The sequence below is a fragment of the Haemorhous mexicanus genome, chromosome 7 (genome assembly GCF_027477595.1).
Source record: "Haemorhous mexicanus isolate bHaeMex1 chromosome 7, bHaeMex1.pri, whole genome shotgun sequence".
In the NCBI taxonomy this organism is placed as follows: domain Eukaryota; kingdom Metazoa; phylum Chordata; class Aves; order Passeriformes; family Fringillidae; genus Haemorhous; species Haemorhous mexicanus.
This window is the reverse complement of record NC_082347.1, coordinates 22,463,440-22,485,884: the sequence shown is the minus strand read 5'-3', so window position 1 is coordinate 22,485,884 and position 22,445 is coordinate 22,463,440. Positions and strand designations below refer to the sequence as shown.

At 39.7% G+C, this 22,445-nt stretch overlaps 1 protein-coding gene across 6 annotated transcripts in view; it reads right to left on the bottom strand.

The window, feature by feature from the left end:
- Positions 1 to 22,445, bottom strand: part of USP54 (ubiquitin specific peptidase 54) — a 90,028-nt gene that overhangs the window by 49,568 nt on the left and 18,015 nt on the right. For 2 of the 6 annotated variants that reach the window (XM_059851380.1, XM_059851388.1), the window contains exon 1: positions 18,174 to 18,324. The exons of 2 other annotated variants lie outside the window; for them this stretch is intronic. The gene's annotated coding sequence lies outside the window, so the exon portion shown is untranslated. Of the gene's footprint in view, positions 1 to 15,006; positions 15,112 to 18,173; positions 18,325 to 22,445 lie in introns of those variants that run through there. 2 more of the 6 variants (XM_059851381.1, XM_059851387.1) reach the window with 2 other exon arrangements.

Here is a 22,445-nt window from a genome sequence, read left to right as displayed (position 1 = left end):
CAGACTTTCATAAAACAGTTAAGAAGACTCAAAATATCCAGCTGCCTCTCAAATAATGAGAAAAGCTATTAAAACCCATCTGGTAAGGAGCTCCAGTACAACATGACAATTATTCAAAGGCAAATTATAATTAAAAAATAAATTAAAAGTCCAAATGCAACTCTCAACATCTAAAGCCAGCATTACAGCCTTTTCTGATCAACAATTACTTAACCTGTAAGATGATCTAGAAGTTTCTAGAGTTAAGCATATTTTCTTAAAGACTGCAATTGATAAAAGCATAGTATAAAAGAATTGAATAATACAGGGCTTCTGTTCAAAGGCAAACAATGAGAGAGTGGAGGTCAGACCTAAAGATACAAATGCCACACTATTTACTTTCTGTGGGGCTTATTGCCAAAACACATTTTGCTCCCCAGATAATGGTTCTACTGACAGAAAAAGCAGTATATTAATAACCATTGATCTCATGCATCATGGTACTTTCAGCATATGAATTTGCTGTGGAGGTTACAGGGAATGGAGGCAGACAAGCCTACTGGTTTTACTTCCAAAATCCTCTGGAAGCAGCAGCCACCTTTATGTTGCACAACCTTTTTGTATCAGCAACTTTTCTCTGATAGTTGGAGAGGCAATGAATATATATAAAATTAAGAAAGTCTGCCCAGTCCTAAGTAAACTCAAACCCTTTCAAAACCATCTGCATTCCCTTCAGATCTACCTTTCACAGTTGTTCAACTCTAAGACCGCTGTACATGATAACAAAAGCCTACATTTTAACTCACTTGGATTTCCAAAGTGCTTATCCTCAAGTTTTCTATTTCTTTCTATATGAAATATAAGCTTATTCTCCCAAGCCTATATTTAAAAAACCCTCTACCTTACCCCAGGCTGGTGCTAGACATTTCTAAAGGAACAAGGGTAAAAAGAAATCAGCTTTTCATCCCATTCTGCATGGAACTTGTGGAATTTGGATAAATGGAAAAACACAGCAGCTTCAGATGTTAAGCAATGGCTCAAAAGTAGTTAAATATCACTAATCAATCCTGTGTAACAAGGAAAACATGAAAAATAGGCAGCTGTCAACCCTCTGGTGAAATGGAAGGTTCTGGTTTGACTCAAGCAAGAGCTCAGCCAGCCTCTTGCTACCACTTATTCCCTTTCCAAATCTTTACCTGGACTTTCCAAAGCAGAGCTTCAAGATTAATTTAGTATTTGATTCCGTCTCCAGATATAAACACTTTGATTGCAAAATTCTGTATTTTACAGCCATCAGATATTGCCAAAAGCTTTCAAGGCCCATTTTCATATGGCACCTTATTAACAAACGATCTCATTTCTCCTCCGCTGATAACACCACTGATCCAAAAAAACAAGGTATTTGTACTCTGGCTTGTGAATTCCAGTCCAACAATGACTTAAGAGCCCTAAAAGATTTCAGAAGTAGTCAGCAGTATTCAACAACATATGGCTTAATGACTGGTAACTTTTTAAATCCTAAAATCCTGCTGCCATTCTTTTCCTGACCTTGCAGATTTTCACTGCTGCATAGAAAAATTCTTCCTCATCTGTAACTGCTACCTTGTTGTAACTCTGAGTTCTCCTGTCAATCTTCACACCCCTTTTTTTGCTTAAAGCAGAAGTCAGTAGCAATCAACTCCCAAATCATACACTGTTCACATCAGCACCACAAACCCCTCTGTTCTATTAAACTCTATTATAAACCAATGATTTCTGATATGTTTGAATGTGGAAATACACACATACCCATTAAGAATAACAACCATACAAGAAAGAGATTTTGCAGGAAAAAAGGCAAAGAGAAGAAGTCCAGCTCCATTAATACTTTTGATTTCAAAGGAAACACAACAAAGATTAAGCAAAGGCAGCAACACATTGAGAGTAGCAACAAACTGTGATCAAACAGATGGACAGCGTTTGGGTAGAAAAACAGGTCTTTCTGCTGATGTGCTAAGAATCTCAAAGTCAAATACTGCAATGCACTTTTCTCTTCTGGTAGTGCTCAAGGGGAAACATGACTTACAGGGCAGAAATCAGTTTCCTCAACACATGCACATAATGGACCTTTTGATAACACTAGCAAGTGAAAACTTCCACAGAAGTGGACAGACAATTCCAACCTCCCTTGTGATCAACAGCTGGGGTCAGATAATGCATTTGTACCATAAAAGCATTTATTCCCTCATTTGCTCAGGACAGTATTTGGTATTAAAATAATAGTTCTAGATGAAAATATTAGTAAATTGTATTTTGTGTTTTATCTATACCACTATTATCATGTACCAAGACAGATTGTAACTCTCAGGTTCTTGACAGACTAATAATACACCAAGGTGCAAAATGAAAGCAGTAGAGGGGAACTCACAAAAACTCAGTAAAGGCAGAATGAGCAGCAGTTTATGGTGTCTTTGCTGCGTCCCAGTATTAAATGCTTACATCATTTTTTCCTGTTTTGCTAAAACTGACAAGCAGAAGGAGCACTGCTGCACTGCAGAACATTATATAGATTCATACTTCACATAAAAATATAAAGCAAATGCTCTCAGCATGCACAACATGCTGATTATTCCTCTTTTTTAAGCAATCATCTGTGCTGTATAGCTATAAATAACATTTCAGCAGAATCACGAGTGTGCACACACATGCATAAGCTGAGTTTAAGATCATTACTATGTAGTTTTAGAGGAATAAGTATAACTAATAAGAACAAGGAAAGTCATTTTTGCTTCATTTGGCTCTGTATAGAGAAGCATTTGCTGTGAAACTCACTGAAGACTTCAGAACTTGAGTAGGAACAACACTTGCACACACCAAAAGAAAAAGCTTACTTAATCAGAATATCCCATATTCAACAGCACTTAATAGCACATGGAAGAGTAAAACAAACAGGTTGGGGAAAACACGCCATGACACCAAACACCTCACCAACAACCTGGAACAGACAAACAGGGGTAGTGGAACAATACAAGTAGGAGGACAGCAGCAGAAAACATCTGACCAATGCATTTAGGGAAATCAGAGGAAAAGACTGTCTCTGCAAGCTGATGCGCTGGGTCCTGTCCTTTTCTGAATACGAAGCAAACAGACATGATCACACCTCAAGACTTTTCAACCTGAACTAGCAAATAAAGTGTTTATAATATGCTGCCATGGCCTCCCTGTGGCTTCTGCAGCCCAAGACTAGACCCGGCCAACTGGTCCATCGCTGGCTGAGCCAACAGCCATGGACATACTGTGCTTCTCCCCAGCTGCAGACTCAGTCCATCACAGACCTTAAAAACTAAAGAGCCATCTCGCAAATCTCTGTGAGTTTTGAAACAAGAGGATAGTAACAACTTCATTCACAACAATCCTGAACTCACAGCTAAACATCAAACATAGGCAAAGTCATGAAATGATTCCTACAAACACAGGAAAGGAACCCTTGTATAACAGGATGTTCAGCTACCTCCATTACTTGAAGTTTTATTTTCATTGAGAAACCTCCTACAAATAGATAAATTGCTTGAATTCTTCTGGTATAAAACACTCAAAGATAGTAAAAAAAAAGCCTTTAAGTCAAGTTTAACAGATCTCACAATGTGAAAGTTGGAGTAGATGGCTCAAACAGGCAAAGGATACTTTCTTTGTCAAACATTTCAGAAACTCAAACATTAGAGAATATGCCTAGTATACAAAAACGAAAGCTTCATGAGTGCAGATTGTTGTACAAAAATGTTTCCTGAAACACATATCTTTTATTTTCTGTTAGAACTAATAATAAGGTGAAGCCATGAGATTGCAAATGAACTTTCACAAAAATCTGGCCTCACTGAATTCAAAATACAGATACAAATTTTAAAGCAATGATTCAAAAAAACTGGTTCTCTAAGTCTTAACAGACATTACTGAAAAAAACTAATTACATACTGACTTAAAAAACTTTTAACATTCTTTTCAAGATTTTAAAATATTAAAATCTGTAAGTAATGTGCTGGGGAAGAAAAACCCAAACAAACTGCTGTTCATTTTATAAGATGCAGAAACAATGACACAATTTCCTTCTATCAAAACCAGGCTTATGGAGATGATGCTATTGTTTTCATTCAGAAAGGTTATTTTATCTTCACCAGAAAGGTACTGTGAAACTACCAAATGCAAAAGGGATTATTTTGTGTCCTGCTGTGGCCTGGAAAGATCCACAAAGCATGAAAGAGACTCTTGTTAAGCACAAGCACGCTCTGTCCTAATGGGTCACAGAAGCAGAAGCTGTGCAAATGCAGTATAATACAAGCTGAACAGATCAGTTGGGTGTTGGGATAAGAAAAAGAAGAATGATGTCAACAGCTTTGATTTTTTTTTTTTCTCTGCCTGGCAATAAAATGACCCAACTGAGTGGCACCAGAAGCTCTCTACAACAAATCCACCAAAAAACCCCAAACCCATCTAAACAAAAAACCCAACTCCCCTTACCTCCCCAAAAAACCAAAAAATTTCCCAGCCAGAAAAAAATCCAAGCCCCAGGAGGCACTCAAGAGGAAGTATATACCCTGAAAGGGGCCTTTCCAGATTATTTGCTCATTGGGTTGCTCATTGGCAGAAAAAGATCATGAAAAGGTAGGTCACAAGAGCTCTTTTCTTAGCAACTGAAGAAAACTGGTAAAGATAAAATTAAAACTATTCTGAAGGTGTACAGGAAAGTTGTAATACATTTAACAAACTAGAATATGTGGAAAGGAAAACACCTCTAATGAAATTTCAGGCTGTTGTCATTTTAAAACAGACTGACAAGGAGCAAATTTAAGGATATGTATACATGCTTTCATACACAAAAAGGAGGCCTGTTCTGACAGGACTGCAAAGTACCCAGCCAACAAATGTTAAAGCCACTAATTTCAACATTGAAAGAGTATTTAAAGAAAACTGCAGTCTAGCTCAACATCAGACAATAAGATTTCAACCTGCATAGTAAAAAAAAGAAAAAAATAGTATGCTTTTACTTTAGAGATTCAGTTTAATTCCTTTCAGCAGTAATTCAACTTTTTCAATGCACTGGCTGAAATCATATGTGAAACTAAACACAACCCACATAGCCTTTAAATAGGGACTCCAAGGAGTGCTGCAATGTTAGGCACAAAGGATTAAGCAGCTACTGGCTCAGTCCAGCACAGAACACATGAAATTTAGAAAACAGAGCTTCCTAAACTTGCATCTTCTATTCTGTGTACTCGGTTCATCTTTTTTCTTCCACCACAGAGAAAAAATGCCCAGCCTACAACGATGTGTGCCACTCCTTAAGCAAAGTACCTTGGGGAACAGCACTGGAGCACAGAGACGCTTTGGGAAAAGGTCTCAGGCAAGTGACAACAACAGCTTTAGGGGGCTCTTCCACTCCATCACACAGAGTAGGAAACAGGAAAGTAACTGGGTCTCAGGATGATAACATTTATGTAAGCATTTGGTTTCTGGTTTCTAATTATGGGTGCCGCACTTTAAAAGAGTGTGGCTATGCCATGTAGCACCCCCGGGGGCAGGGGCAGAGTCCTATCCTGCCCTCCTAGGGAGATATCAAGGCTGTTCAAAGTGTTCATAGATGAAGGCTCCAGGGATTGTGTGGCATGGCTAGTCTTAGCACAAAATTTCCAGTAAGATATTTGGGACCACTTAGTGACTGACAGGCTGGGCAAGCAAGACATAGTTGGTAACAGGAAACTTGCACAAGCCTATTTCCATTTTGTATTCCTTAGATTTTTATTTTTTAAGTAACATTTCTATTGCTATTTAAATAAAATATGGCTTTTCTGATGTTAAAATATTTTCAGTCTTTTGAGAACTCACCACAGAAGGGTTAGGCACATCCATCTCAAAAACTATGGAGGACTCCATATCCTGCCGTGGCAATCCAAAGTGGTCCCTAAGGCTTGCTTCTTCCTGCCAGCTCCCATACAGGTTACACAGCCACCACTCCCTACACTGGGATCCCTGAGAGCTGGTCACAGGACAGAATCTTCACGTTCAAGTTGCAAAGCAGTCACATGTTGCCCACACCTTCTCTTGCCAAATTCTGTTAGTGCAAGACCAGCTGATATTGCTCCAGGCTCACATCTACAAGCATGGTAAAGCTGTACAATAGAACTTGTTTTCCCAGAACTCCCCAGACAATATGCTGGCAACCCAAAAAGCTGCTGAAGAGATGCAACTGTTGCATTAGCAACTTGGTGCAGAAAAAAATTCAGATCCAGAACACCAGTGAGGCAATACAAGGACCAAACCAAACACTGTCCTGTTTAAAAGTCCTCTCCCATCAGAATAACTGGGCTACAAGGAACAATCACCTGACATCTGGGAAAGCAGCATCTGTAACAGCTATCCTTATCAAGAAGGGTTACCACACCACAATGGTATTTTTCAGTTATGTTATCACACCAAGATAAATACTTTTTTGAGAAATCATTTACAAAATTTTCCTTCAATACTAGACAAAAGAATTCAGACACACTGTTACTATAATTATTATCCATTGCTTAACCAGCATTACGAGTCTTATACAACACTTCCTTATACACACACCTGTAAGGGAAACAGGAAAAAATAAGAATATTTTATCCAGATTAAGAGTCTATGCATCCTTCCTCTGTGATTAAGAAAATAAAATAAATCATGCACACGTGTGCGTGCACACGTGCAAGTAAGTAGATGATCTGGAAAAAGCTTACATTTCTCATCCATCAGAACTGAGCTCTCTCCACTTGAAGTTAAACTGCTCTGAGCTTGAGCAAAAAGGTAGAGTATTAGAGGCATTTTCTTTGCTAGACTAAAAGGAAGTTTCTCCAGCTTTTCAGTATTCTAATTTTTTCCCAGTACACCAAAGTTCTCAAATTCCAACAGATTCTGGTGACCCAGGTACTCAACAATTTAGGACACCAATATCCTCTTGTGCAATCATGTACATGAGACACTTCAGAGAAAGTTCATATAAATATGTATGGCATTACACATCACATTACACATATTACACATTAATATGACTGTAATCTGGTCTCACATCTTACATCTGTGTCAACTTCTAGGAGAAGCATCAAGGGAATAACATCAGTTGGAACATGGCAGAGGTGAAAAACTGTCATATTGAAAAAACATCTTCCAAATGCATTTGTTTCAGCTCTCTTAATTTTCTCCTTGATTATGCTTATGTCTACTCAGAGGGGCAGTATAAGCATAAATTTCTCTAACACGTTGCTTTGACTATATCCAACTATTCCCCCTTCTCAAGATAAATCAGTCTCCCTACACTCCCTTCTAAGGGCCCTCAAGTCTAGCATAATATTGACTTCCACATTTTTAAGTGCATTATTAAATCCTGCCCCAAAAGTTTATGGTCCCAGTCTTCAACCAGCCATTAGCTACATTATAAAGCAACTGCTTCTCTTTTCTCTCCCTCAGAGAAGATGGAAACATACCAAAAACATCTACAAAACTATCTGGTTATCCTCCAAATCACTCCTTTCCTGCCAAGCTCAGCAGCAAAGCAGCAGGTGTGCCAAAACCATTGTTCAACCTGACAGCCACTACAGTCTGCTTCCTTCACTCCTCAGGCTGTTTGTCATGTTGCTCTGGCCTTAAACAGAGAAGTCTTTAACCTGGAATCATCCTGTTTGGGATTTTAAGATACCTAAAACTCTTGAGACCACTGTCATAACCTATAGACATAACTACATAATAAATTAACAACTTCAGAAAACACAAACTTCTGTATATCCACTGCAATACTTCTCCATCAAAAAACCCCAAGAGGTTTCCAAACTGTCAGTTGTAATAACAGTAATAAAAAAGCCTACGGCTTCTCCAACTCCCATGAAATACAGTGTTCTAGAAAGAGGATGTAATCTCAGACAACCTCTAAGAGGAGCTTTATCAAATAACCAAATTAAGCCAAAATCTTGGGGCCACCAGAGTTGTGTAAAGAGAGCACTTCTCCCTCAACATGACTGGTATGGGGCAGGCAATTCACACTCAGGCTCACAGAAGCAAACTCAGCTCACAAATTTGGCACATTTGGAGAGATGGCAAGAAGGGAGGAGGGGGTTTGCTTTATTTCCTACTAGGTTAGTGACCTGAATCAGCTTAACAACAAGCTATAGTTAGGGGCAAGGACACTGGGACTTCATCTTCCAGGTACAGATTAATCCTGCCTCTGAAGACTATAATCAATGTCTTTGTAATTCTCATCTGTTTTAGGCTGCCTGAGAAGACATTCATGCAAAAAAGTCCGGAATGCATGAGAACAGGTGGAATGTTTATTATACGGAATGTCAAGTTTGGGAACTGATACATAGATTATTCCCTCCTCCTTCACCCTCTCTGATGACAAAGTCTAGAACTGGACTTATCATTCTGAGGAACCAGAACTTCTGCTTAGTGTCACCAAATATATCAAAATAATGTGAGAGTTTTTCTTCCTTTTTTTTCAAATCTAGAAATTTAAACAAATACATACTTTTTGCTAAGCTGACCTGCAAAACGTATGGAACAGTAGTGACAGACTTGAAACAATCACAAAACTATTTCTATTTTTGGAAACAAGACACTTGATAAAAGACAGGGGATCCGGAAAACAGATAAAGCAAGTGGACTTTTATAAATCAGCACATTAAAATAACAGAAAAGCTCTGCATATGTTTAGTACCTCATTTCATTATCAACTTTCTTACACAGGATCCAACAAGTAGAGGGAAGGAAAACCACATCTAACTCATCAAAAAAGCAGTCTGGAGCACTTCTGACTAAGTAATTCTTATACTGTAAAATAAGTGGGATGGGAAATGAACTGCCAACATCCTTTCCAGCTGTAACAATTGATATGGTGAGAAGAGATACTGATGGGTTTTATCTTCAAATTTATCATGGATACCATTAGACGGAAAAAGTTATGGTATGGTAGACCAGAGGCAGATTTTGTCTTAGATAGTACCTTTCACAGAGGTAGAACATCATAAACAAAGTGTACACATATGAAACACCATTAGCTAGCAGGACTGCAACAATGAAAAGCAAACTATTAACTAACTGATGCAATACTCTTTCTTTTTATCTTAGAAAGAAAAGTCAGCCACATTGAAAAGCAGAATTTTCTATCTTTCAGTACTATATGTAGGAGAAAATTCCTATGACAACCTGAATTCAATCAAAACAGTCACATCACAGTGGTGGTGATGCTGAATTAAAAATCAGAAAGACCTACCTTCAGAAGCTGCTTTCTATTTATTGTGTGGACTCCACACTGGTATCACAACAGAAGTGGGAGATCAGAGCGAGTTAGGAAAACTGAGGACTCACTGTGAGAGTAACTGCTCTGATTAATACTAGCTCAGAAAAATTATTTAAGGGAGGAGGAAAGAGCTAGAATAGCATGGGAGGGGATAACCTGCTGTTTCAAACAATAGGAAGCTGTTAAAACAAAAAAACAAGGGCCTCTAAGCACAGGAAAGTCTCATTTGAAAAGCATTGCCCCCGCTGCCACCTACCAGGCAGGCAGCTCTGACAACAGAGATAAGGCCAGAGGCCCAGCCCTGCTCACAGACACAACTCCCCTCGGACACAGAGCCAGGCAAGGAGGAGGAAGGTTTTCCAAAGCATTTTATAAAAGAGAACAGACTAGGGGCAGAGGAGGGGGAGATAGGGCTGCAAGGGATGACTTCATTTTACAGCAGCAGCCTGCCTGTGCAAGGCAGGGCTTCCCTCAGTGTGACAAGTGAACTGGAGAGGTTCCCGCAGACTCTGCAGTTAAATGTCAAGGATTGTTTTCTTGTAGAAGAAATTGATAACCAGGAGTAACATGTCACCGTTTAACAGAAAAAAATCGAAAGTACTCAAAAGATAGATTTAGTTTTGGTCCCTCAGTTTACAGCCCTGCAGTTGCAATACAAACTTAAAAGCAGTTTTACAAAGAACAAGTACTGCAGGACACTTCCTGGAACCATCCCCAAAGCCAGCGATACAGATCACGGAAAAAAGAAGTCTGTTCATAAAAACAGCTTCCTATCCCCAAAACCTCCCATAAGCTCAGCATTAGCATTACTAAACAATTATTCCCAGACACTCCTACAGTACAGCTCCAGGACAGGGCTGCCATCTGCATTCAGCATCAATTTGTTCTTCTAACACAGTCACGTTTAGACCACAGACAGGGAGACTTACTGTACATCCAAGACCAAAATAGCTGTAGAGAAAACTTTGGTTATGTTACCAAAAAAACCCCCAAAGCAATGCACACCATTGTCTCGCTGCTCCAGCACAATATATCGCTAGCAGAATCAGATTTAAACATAATAATGATTTGGACATACAAGGAATTGAAGATACTATCCCCACTGGGATCATTTACCTAATAGAAACAAACAATGCAAAAAGGAAGCATTTGGAATACAATTAAATTGGTTTGCCTTAAGAACAATTTAGTCTTGCAGGATAGAGGGGGCTGAGCCAAGTTTTAACTATGTCTTTCCATAATGATAGACCTTTGGAGGGACAAAAATAGGAGAACAAGAAAGGAAAAAATATAGCAAAAGCACAATACTCTAAGCAGTTTTTACCTGATGATGCCACTACACAATTATTTTTTTTTTAAGATTTAGTGTGAGCAAATTTCAAATAAAAGAATTTTCTAAAGTGCACTGGCAGTGCCATAATTGTGAACAAAAACCAGTCCAATGTTCAGTAATCATGCTGGGCTCAAAACCTCCTCCACAGCTGTGCGTGGTTAAAGCAGCGTGTTAACTCTGTAGCACTCTTCCCTCAAACAGCTTGTTTCAAGGAAGCCAAATCACTTAAAAACACAGTTTGCAACACCAACACAGACTTTTGCCAGGCAAAAGTAATATGCCAAATCTTATTTTTAGCATACAGAAAGAGTGACCAAGTCTTCCAGGTGTCTCACACTATTTCTTGGATCTGCATGTTTACTCTCAAATATCTGTAGAATTTTACCATGAGTACAGTGGCATTATTTCCACAAAACAATGACCTAAGGTTGGTAAGCACCCTTGCAGAGAAAACACTGGTGTCTACACTCCTTTAGTCCTCCTCCTTCCAAAGCACAAAGCATTTGCCCTTCCTCCTCAGACACAAAGACCACATACATCCCCCATAACTCCACTAACTTCTTTGATGAGCTGATGCTGGCCAATGATCACAAAAGGGCAGAAGCATCTAAATCAGTAACATCAAGAGCTTTGTGGTACTGATGTTCCCAAATTCCTATTTGCTTCTGCCTCAGTTTCCATAATTTTAGAACTCGTTTTCAACTTTCTGATAAAGTGCTTCAGGTGTCCACACATACCTGAGTACTCAGTGCATGAAGAAAGCATGAAAATTTGCTCTAAATGCTCTCTTGAAAGCAAGATCAGTTCTGCTTTCTTCCATCACACCTAAAATTAAAACTTTTTAGAATCATACAGCAGCAAGGGACAGTAAGTGTTTTACTACTGAAACAAATCCCTCTGCATTAGACAGAAAATAAGAGTTCACTCTGTGCTGATGAGGGTCTGACAGTTCAAACAGTGAGCAGAGCTCCATGCCTTGAGCAGAAGCAGGGGGACAGGTCCCCAGCTGAAGAACAACAGTGCTACTGCACTCACAAAAGAAAACTTTGCCAAACATACCAGCTAAGAATCTGACTCACTGCCACCAAACTAAGACAGAATTCAGAGCAATTACCACACTTCTGCACAGAACAGAACAGGAAGAAAGGTGGGGGGGGGGGGGAATCATTTCAACTCTTCTAACATTTCATCTAAATTAGTACAGCACAGCAACCCTCGAACTGTTCTGGTCAAGTACTGCAGCCCTCAGGGCAAATGGGAGAGCAATGGTAGCAATTATACAGCCATCCACACAGCTACCTCAGACAGAAATGAGGCAGGAAACCAGGCAAACTAAACCAACAGAGACAAACCCGAAATCTCTGCCTTCCTTGCTTTGGTTCAGACATTAGCAATCTGAAGCAAATGTATTTGCACATAACCCCATCTGTTAAAAGCATGGATGCCAACAGCATACCTTCACAGCTGGCAAGATAAAGGGAGATAGCCAAGAAAAATTACAAAAGCATAAGTTAAAGAACAAACTGAAGAAACAAAGTATAGATGACAGAGCTGAAACAACAATTTCTCCTAAGACTGAAAAGAGTTATTTTCCAAATGTCTGCAGAGTCATATGACTTTGGCTTCCTTCTGCTTTTGCAGATCTTTTAGCTTCCTACCTAGCAAAGGCTATGCTAGCCCTTCCCTTCACCTTCATATAATTATCCACCACAGCACTCCCACTCACATAGCTGTAAATGTCAGCACACTTAGTACAGCTTAAATATCCTAAGTTTGTCTACGTGGAGAAGTTTGTCAGGAATAAATGCTACGCGGTAAAGATGAAGTTTCTTGACTGCCAACAAAGAAGCTGGTTGCAGAAGATCCTGCCAAACTTTCACAGATCAGTTCTTACTATTCTCATCCGATGCTCTGTTCTGCAGGTGGCAACCAGTGTAGGACCACATTACAAATTGCCTCATGAAAATAATGTGGGTTAAAAATAACCAGAAGAAGATAAAAGTATGAAGTGGGCTACTTTTATAATTTCAGTTATTCAGAATACAGAGTAGTGCTGCAGTATGCACTTGTAACTGGCACAACATAGACCAGCAAACTACAGAGCAGTACAGAAGCAGAGGAACAGCAGTTACAGCAGCTTCTTTATGAGCTTTGCCACCAAAGTCAAGACACCATGCAGTTGTACTAGCCACTAATTTCTAGCACGGGTAACTTACAGTATGTTTTATGATACAGCTGTGCCAAGCTGACAGCTGCTACCAGGGTGGATCTGTTCACCATCACGTGCCCCTTCCGCTCCCCTTATGCTAACACTGGTAAGTTTGCAAAATGACATATAACAGGACAGCAAAAACCCATTGGCAAAAAACAACTCTACCGTTGGAAACTTTATTTCTCATTACCTTTCTCACTCAAAAGGAGGAAAGTAGGCCGAGTGAACAATGCTTCTTGACAGTGGCCTGTAGTTAGATCCTCCTACCCAGATAACAAAGCTGCCCCTCCATCTGCAGTCAGATGGCTGTGCAGCAATCGGGAACACAGATGGAAGGCGCAATTTCATTTAACTGACAGAAACAGCAGACTGTGTCGGTCTGTGTACTTTCCCTAGCCTCACGCTCCCACTGCTTCCAAGAACTGCATTGAGCTGTGAGCCACTTCCAGGAGCCACTTCAACCTAGAGCTGAACACACCGAGAGCAGGAGCACCAGTCCAGACCCAGCCACCTGCCCTGCCCTGTCCTTAAGCAGCCACAGTAAAGCTGCACTCCAGGAGACATCAGTTCAAAACAACTGATGCAAATTAATCCCCCTGATTAACCTTTTCTAGCCTCTTTCTTTTAAGCAAGTACATTCTTGTGGGACCCTAGTTTTTAACTTGGAGAATGCATCCCCTGGACTTTTAAGAAGTCTGAAAACAGATGTTTGCTCTGTTCGCTGAAAATCTCTGAGGTCAGAAGTTAATTCTGTGGCTAGAAAGCAGTGACCACCAACTATTTCTTTTTTGGGGTCTGAGGAAGGTGAAGAAGGTGGTTAAGAAAGAGACGCTCATGTTGCCATATCAGCAGTGAAATATTCAAGAGGATGGGAAAAAAGACCAAAAAAATCTAACAACAGTCTTAACAAACTTTAGGGCAATGTGTTCAAACATATTGGGCAAATACATATGCTGTACTCAGCTGACCTTTTCCACATGGCAAGACAACTGTTTAAATAAGGTCTGGGGAGTGGGGAGGCACAGCAAAATCTTGCTTTTACTTCATCAACATAGCCTTAGAATCAAATGGACTCATTAAAAAAAAAAATCCATTCTGTTTTCTCTTACCATCCAAGTTACTTTTTTTTTTTATTAAAGTCAGGTAACCCAGAGATATTAAAAAAGCTTGTAAATTACAAGATGAACAAATATCTTCTTCTTTTGTCTTTTCTCATATAAAAGAATAACCAAACCAAGCATAGTGCTGTTTTGGTAGCTACCAAAAGAGAATCAAATATTTTTCAAGACTGCTCAGACACTGACTAACGCGAGGACAGAGTTTTTATGCCCCCACTTTCCTTCAGCCTCCCAACTGCTCATTCTCATCTTTGTGCAACCCTTCAACATGGCAACACAACAACATGGTCAGGGTAAACAGCAGCCAGGTGGAAAGACAGGCCAGGGTGGTTTGAAGTCAGATCTGCTCCTCAATGTTCTCTACATAGCCTCCACAAGCATTTTCTGTGTGGAGGGACTTGGGGTGCTAGAAGCACTTAAATTAGTTTAGACTACATCTGTTCACATAAAATCTAAACTAGCTTTAAAAACAAGTTTGGGAGCGATGAAGTGGAAACAATTCCTTCATAGGTGACATCCAGTCATCACTACCAAGAGTACTAATAATTCTCATAATTCCATTACAAACCTTATACTTGACAAACAAATCTGGCTCATTTATAATCTTATGAGTAAAAAATACAATCAATATTGGTAGATACACTCAATATTTTCCCCCTAATTGATAAAAGCTGCTTTATTTCTTATGTTTATGTGCTCCAAGGCAGAGTGCGCCTCATCGAAACTAGTCTTTCTTTAGGCAGATGACTCAAACGAACAAAAAACAAATACTGGGAGAAAAACAAACTGCTAATATGCTCAGCACATTACTATGACCATATCCTGCTAGCAATTTGATTTTCTACATCTAGGAACTCTTAAGAGTGACTCAAACTAGTTTTACCTGTAGCACTGGGAAGTCTCGAAGACTACAAAAGCCAGGATTTAAAAGTTACCAAAGACAAGCAAGAATCTAAATACCACTCCTTACCACAGAGGCAACACCACAAATACCACAAATAACTGCACTTCTTGTTTCTACTACCCTCCCAAAACCACCACAAAAATAAGAAAAGCAATTCTGTTGCATACTTACTCCCAGTGACTGCCAAACACAGCGCACTGCATTTAATCCATCCTGCTTTTTGTAACTTCCACCTCAGTAAGTAGATCCAAGCCAAAAGAATGTTTTATAAATACCCTATCAAAAAGAGAAGGCAAAAGGTCTACTGTTGCAAGTAAGACACCAGCTTATAGACAGATGCCCCGTTAACCACGCAAAGCACTAAATTAAATTTCTTGGTCAAAGCATGAGCACATTCTTTGAGTGACTGTGATGCCATGCTGTGTTCAAAGCCAAAGACAAGTCTCCTGTCACCTCTGCAGCTGGGAAAGACACACATACACACACAGCTTTGTGCCTTAACAGGCATGGTACAAAATCATTTTCCTGTAGAAAATGTAATTTCCTGTGGTTTAAATATGATCACAGGTTATTGAGGAATTAATTTATAGTTTGACTAAGTCAGGAATCAGGAAACAACTTTTCCTACATAAAGCACACATATGGCATAGAAACAGCATAACTGGAGTAATAAATCTGTATCCATTTTTCCTACACTAGTCAAGACTTACATAATTTTGTGACCCAAAATTACAGCACACAACCTGTAAACCTTGAATCTTAGCAATGCTGTGGTGCTTGACAAAAGGCTTGCAAGTCTCAAGAAAGAAAATTGTGCAAGTTTGTTTCACCTGCCTGCCTCAAATAAAACCAATGCTTTTCAGCTTCTTATCTGACATAAAAAGGAGATGACAGGTTGAAGGTGTAAGATTCACTTTGGAAAATATCTTGCATCATTGTGAAACCCAAATGAAAGTAAGCTTGGCAGCTTGACTTCATTTTTGTATCACTTAATTCAACAGAAAAAACAAGATCACAAAGCCATAGTAATAGAGAAGGCAATGAGACTCATAAAATATTCTCTTCCACAATTCCACATGCTGCATTAATTATTTTCTGTTCTTTTTTATTTTTGTCCTATGACTGAACCTTGGCAGACTGATATGCAGTCATGATGTACATATATAGCATGGAACTCCCAAGAGCATTTAAATCCGTGCTACAATATTGAAGAGCTAAAAACAAAAGTCAATGCCACATATGATTCCAGGAATCCTCCCAGTCACCATGGGGGAATTAGTATCTTAAACAAACTTTTATTTGCAATTCATAAAACTAAGTCCTCTGTGAAAATGTGCCATTAGAAGGAAGAGGGGAAGTAACAACAATTCTTGAATCGGCTTTCTTATCACCTTGAAATATTTTCTAATAATTTCATTAGAACAGCCATTATTTCTTAAAATTTCATGCACCTACAAAAGCTGTTGCAGACGCTTACATTTCATTTTCAACAGTATACACAATCACATCTTATGATGGCTATTGTTTATTTCACAGCCAGTGAAATTAACCTGGCTTAAGATGCTAAATAAGAACAAGAATGGGAAGAAATAGGTAATGACATCCAGAGGAAACGGTAAGCCACTTGCCAAAAATCTATGGAAAGTCACATCTGTCACAGTAATAGGTGCTGTAATGAAAAAATATACTTAAAAGTTAAAGAGATTTTAAGGTAGAAAAGTAATTGACTGGATTGCACCCTGTGGACTAATCCTGCTATGCCCTGGATTACCTACTTGTTCACCTTAGCCTGGTGTCCCATGGCTGGAACATCCCACTGGACTACAAACCTGCTTCTGACACAACACCCGTACTGTCTGCATAAATATGGAAGGAAAAAAAAAGGAAAAAAGAGTAGTAAACACTAGCATAATGTGTCATTCACTCCATTCCTTCTCCCCGAGGTGTAAGACACACATGAAGAGCAAGTATACCTTAACAGACCTAAAGACTCCACTGCTCTTAAAGCATGCTAGATTAACAAATTCATCCCTTTAAAAAGCCCACTGTTAATAAGTCATTTGGGATGATGCATTTTCCACGACAAAGGCCACTGGGGCTGATCTATCTATGCAGGATGCCCTCTACAAAGACCAATACAGAATACCAAGTAGTATATAAACATCAGCAGCTAAATTTAGAGAGCAAAAACATCACCCACTGAATACTGATTAGACTGAAATGCTATCAAGACAATAGAAAAAAGAAACCTGCAGAATGATGGCTTCAGAGGTGTGCATTCAAAAGCAAAAATAGCACATGTCTTAACATATACATACATCCATACAAGTATTTTTGTTTATTTAAACAAAGACTTACTCCAGAACCCTGCTCTGCAAGATTAGAAGAGACTAAATTGACTTTGGAATCTAATGCAAAAAATTAGATGTGGTAGAGATGGGCATTTCCAAATCAGGACTTCAAAGGGAAGTCTTAGCCTACATTTTTAGCATAAGAATACCCAAGAGACTTCTCTCTAGTCTTAAGAACCAAGCCTGCTAAAGCCACTTTTTACTTGGTCATATCCTTCTGTTACCCAGAAAATTACAGAGGTCCTGCTGCCAACTTTATCTTCACAGGATGATTCCCGGAGCAGGGAATTTTTTTTTTCATTTCTGCCAATTTTAACTTATCTGGTGAAAAGTGAACATATTAGCCAGAAATTAGAACTACAAATGTAGACGTCTATTTATCATGAAGATTAAATGAATGTTCAAAGAAAGGTTTCAATGCTGCTCCAAAGAAAACAAATCCCAACCAACCAATAAAAAATACAAAACCAAAAGCCCCAAACAAAGCTACAAGCAATCCTTTGCCTTTCTTCTCCAGAACCAGCAAACACAATTCCTCTGCATACAAATATTTAGGAGGTGTAAATTCCACATGGGCTTACACATTCCCACCTAACTGGCAAAAGGTCTAGTCTGTTTTCCATATAGGGGGGATATAATCTTCCATTGACAAGGGAGGAAGAGCAGTTCTGTGACATCTGACATCCCTCCTCTAGTCCAAACCTGAGCGTTTGGATTTGTCTTAATTTACCCCAAGTATAACGAGTCAAATTTCGCGCAGCACTTTCTATCAAGGACAGTAAGTACACAGCACAATTCATCATCATGGAAAACACAATCAACTAAGGCAGTATCTGCTGTTCACTTACTATCTAAGCAACAGTTTAAACAAGTAAACACAAATAAAACATACATCATGATGGATGGCTGTATTACAAAGAAACGCCCCCAAAAAACAATTAAGTCTGCAAATAATTAAACACCCTGCACACCGCACATTTTTCCCACCTAGCCTGCTGAAGGAGAAAACCTTTCAGGTGCTTATACGGCAGGCAGCCCCACACAAACCAAGCCGACACCTGCTGCAGCAGCCCCGCACTGAGCCGCCTTCCCGCCGCTCCCGGCTCCAGGCGCCCCCGGCCCGCGCGGCCCCGCGCGCTCTCCGCCGCGCCGCGCACGTGCGCAGCCGCCGCCGCCCCGTCCCGCGGCGCGGGCAGCGCGAGCGGGAGCCGCGGCCCCGCCCCATGACGTCATCGCTCCGGCCGCGCACCTGATCCCCGGCAGGTCGCGCCTTAAAGGGGCCGCCGCGGCCGCAGCCCCGAGGGGAGGGTCGGCAGCAGCGACGGTCGCGCTCGGCTAACACCCAGCTTCCCCCGCAGGGCACGCTGTGCCGCCCCACGGCTTCCAGCGCCTCTCCGCCACCTCTCAGCACCGCCGAGAGACCCTTCAGCCGCGCCCTGCCCTCGGACGCCTACACCCCTCCTCACCGGAAAGAACTACCCCCGGGTGCCGATTATGGAAATAATTTGGGAGAGCAAACCACTCGCCTGGTGGATTTTAGCAACACACGTCAAATCCTTTCCCATTCTTTCCACTGCTCTTCTTAAGAGGCGGCCGTGGCCATAGTAGGATGTGCCTCTCTGATTCTTCCCATCCAAGAATCCAAATAGCTACAGTTTTCTAAGAACTTGAAGGCCACAGCTTTCCTCTTTTACCGCAGAACCACAATACAAGTCTGCCCCATCGGTAAAGTACAGCTTGACCATTCTCAGCACCATGTTCAGAACCAGACACAGAATAAGAACAGCTGTATTTCTGCCAGAAGGAACCAGCCAATGTAACATGGTACAAAACTGATAACCACCTAGTTTGTATCATCAACAAACAAGACACTCAAAATGCAATTGGGGCAAATCAAACTTATCACTGTCCTCTTCCCCAATCAAAATCAATTGTCCTCTTACCCTGCTCAGTGATCCTCTGTACTAAGGAAATTTGCTGGAGGACAAGAGACCTTTAAATCAGTATCTGCATCACTTCAACTAAAGACAGGCAAAAACCATGAAATGGGGAAGAGAAGATAATGAAATGGAAGATACAAATACTAAAAGTTCCTATTCAAAACACAAATTTGAACAGAAACATGGGCGTTTCTATGCTGTCATCCTTCTTATTTCTATCTACCCACATCTATTTATATCCTATTTATATCTAATCCATACAGAAAAATAGTATTCTTACATAGCCAGACATGAAAATATTTCACTCTCACCTAAACCTCAAGGAGGTTGCTGGGAATCTCAAGGTGCAGGCACTTTTTGAATTCTCTCACTACTGTTATCAGCCACCAGTCTAGACAGACTACCAGGATTAACCATCATGTCTTCCAACTTTCAGGGCAAGTTCATGCAAATGAATTAATCTCTGTCTGCTCCAATTAATCATCTGCAAAATGGACAAATGACACTATCCTCATTCTCACGCATGCTTGCAGGGATATTTCCTCCTTGTAGATATCAAAGATGAAGTAATAATGGAGCACAGCGTCACTCATCCTCCCACTACTATCAAAAGCTTTTATTAACCTTCTACAGCTGTTTCTAAATAATTATTTGATTCTGCAAAAGTTCCCCTTTTTATTTGTTTCTGTGCATGCGTTCCACCATCAATTACACCAGCACTCATCAAAAATGGCGTTGGCCATTGCAAGTGCAGCATTCAGAAAAGAGGAGAGACAATCTGCTGTGCCTATGGGAACAGGCTGAATTGTACCTCAACAAAATATATTATAACCTCATGCATAAGCTTTTGCTTCTTGCTTTATTAATAAGGAGATACCATAAATATACATGTAATCAGATACTTCAATTCCATTCAACTCTTGCTTTTCCTTAAAGAGATAATGGCTCCCCCCTCCCATGACATTTGCAGGCACCCAGATGTCCAAAAACATTTTCTTTATGTTTAGACCCCTTTCTTTCCCCCACCCCCATTTCCCTGAGTACTAATAAAATCTGTGTTTCTGCTTTAGTGAGCTTAGTTGCCTAAGATTACTATACTAAATAATCCGGACTATTTTCCAGAAAATTATGAATGTGATACAGCATGTTTTCTAAAATAGAATTTCACTTTCATACTAATCTCAGATTGCATGTGGACAGAAGCTATACAATCTTATTTTATTTAGGTACTTAAAAAAAAAAAAAGTAAATGCTTAATGCTTCTAGAACTAAGGCACCTCTCATCCCCTCAGCTCCCTAGGCTATTATTTAAACATGACATTTTTTTGCTTTTTACCTTTCATTCTAAGGTGAGAAAATGTGGGGAACAATCAAAACAGACTTAATTATTGATAACAATAAATGTGGAATTTAAATACACTTTTCCCTAAATAAAGGTAGTTTAAATCAGTTTAAAATGTCACATTAAAAAAATAATCCCTTGCTTGATTGTTATCCATCCTGTTTGGTGTCTTTTTGATCACTGAGCTCCCACCCTTAGAGAGATGTCTGTGGAACTTCAATTGGAGCCTGGAAGTCAGCTCTTCACAGCTCACAGATTGACTATTGTCTGTGACATGTTTGCAATGCTATTGCTTATCCAGACTATTGTGTTCCCTTCCTGTTGCCTTCCCCTAGAACTATTAAATTAAACCAACATATTTACACGTATTACCGTCCAACACAGCTATCCCACTCACACTGTTGAATAAGCAAGACTTAGTTGAATAAGTAAAATTACAGCTCACTTCTGTCTTGCACAGTGAAATCACGACAAAAATCACTTCTGAACTTTATTTTATGTATGGAACATTGGATTTTTACCCACATTTCAGTAGCTCAAATAAATTCAGTGTACTTTTAGTACTCTAAAAAAACTGATGTCCCTTGGGAGCATTTAGTTACTAAGTTTCTAATGTAAAATGAACTGCAGTGCAATAAGATAATTCAAACTCTGCTTCATAGTGAAAGGGGCTGCAGCTGTCTCACGAAATTTCAAGTTCTGACTGTAATTCTGCTACAGAGTCTTCATAACATCACAGTTTATGCTTATAAATAAAGCTTCTATTATGCTTTTTAATGTTATCCTACAAAGAGACAGACAAATACTAGGTATTATGACATCTAATAGCCTAATCCAGCATTCCACAATGAGCAGCATTTTTCCTCCACCAAATAAAGCAAAGCAAAGTAATTTTTGTTGGCCCAAAGTTAACTATCTTCATTAAGTCAAGCACAGAAAGTATAACATGATGCAACACAAACAGTAGGTAAGACAGGTCTGTGCTTCCTCAGTAGATTTGCAAATGCAGCTAAACAAGGAACTCCAGTTCCAGAAAGGTAAAGTATTTAAGGCATGTACATTCCAAGCCTAAGAAAAAAATAAAGCCATGAGTTTTCTGACCTACCTATGGCTTTCAGAAACAATAGATAAGATACAACATGAAATTATCCATTGATGAGCAGCCGTTTGCTGTCGTAAATTTCATTGCAACCATGCACGGGAAAAGCAGCTCTAGTGTCCTAACCTCTGGCACTGGCATCAGCTCAGCTCCCAGCTCAGCAGCATCACAGACAGCACTCCTAAACCCCAGGCCTTCTTAAGTACATCATTTGAATCACACCAAATGCTGGTTTGGCCTCCTACACCCAGTACTTAGAGCTGGTTGATGAGGCTGCAACATCCTGCAAGTTCCATACTACGGCATCTCTTTATTACACATTCCTCCTACATGGCAGTCTTACCCTCCAGTTCCAGTGGCAGATGCTATTGGCATTCTCTCTGAGGCTTAATTTTCAAAGATTATTTTATCACTGAGTCTTCATGGACAATAACTGTCTTACTTTGCATTCCACTACAGTAAGGGTCCTATTATTTATTCCTAGTATCGATATTACCTACAAGATTCATACAGCTAACTCTACGTTTTCTACTTTAAAGCAAGAGTTTCTGGCTCTGGTGGTTAAAAATAATACCATTAAAATATGGCCAGAGCTTGAAAAAGCACCAACCTGTGAGTTTTCCACATAGATTTGTCTGGAAATTTGAAAGCTGATTATCAGTATTTAAATAATAAATGTCAACAGTAACTTTTCTTGCAGATAATATGAACACAAACATCCATCTAGGAAAGCAAGGTATGTGATGCAGTGAAAATAATAGAATTCACAGCACTTAGCCCAAATTCTATGTGTGATGGAGAAGCAAAATAGTAGCAGAGGGGAGAGAGAGAGAGGAGTTCAAATGATCCCCTCAAAACCAAAACAAATATGTTCAAGT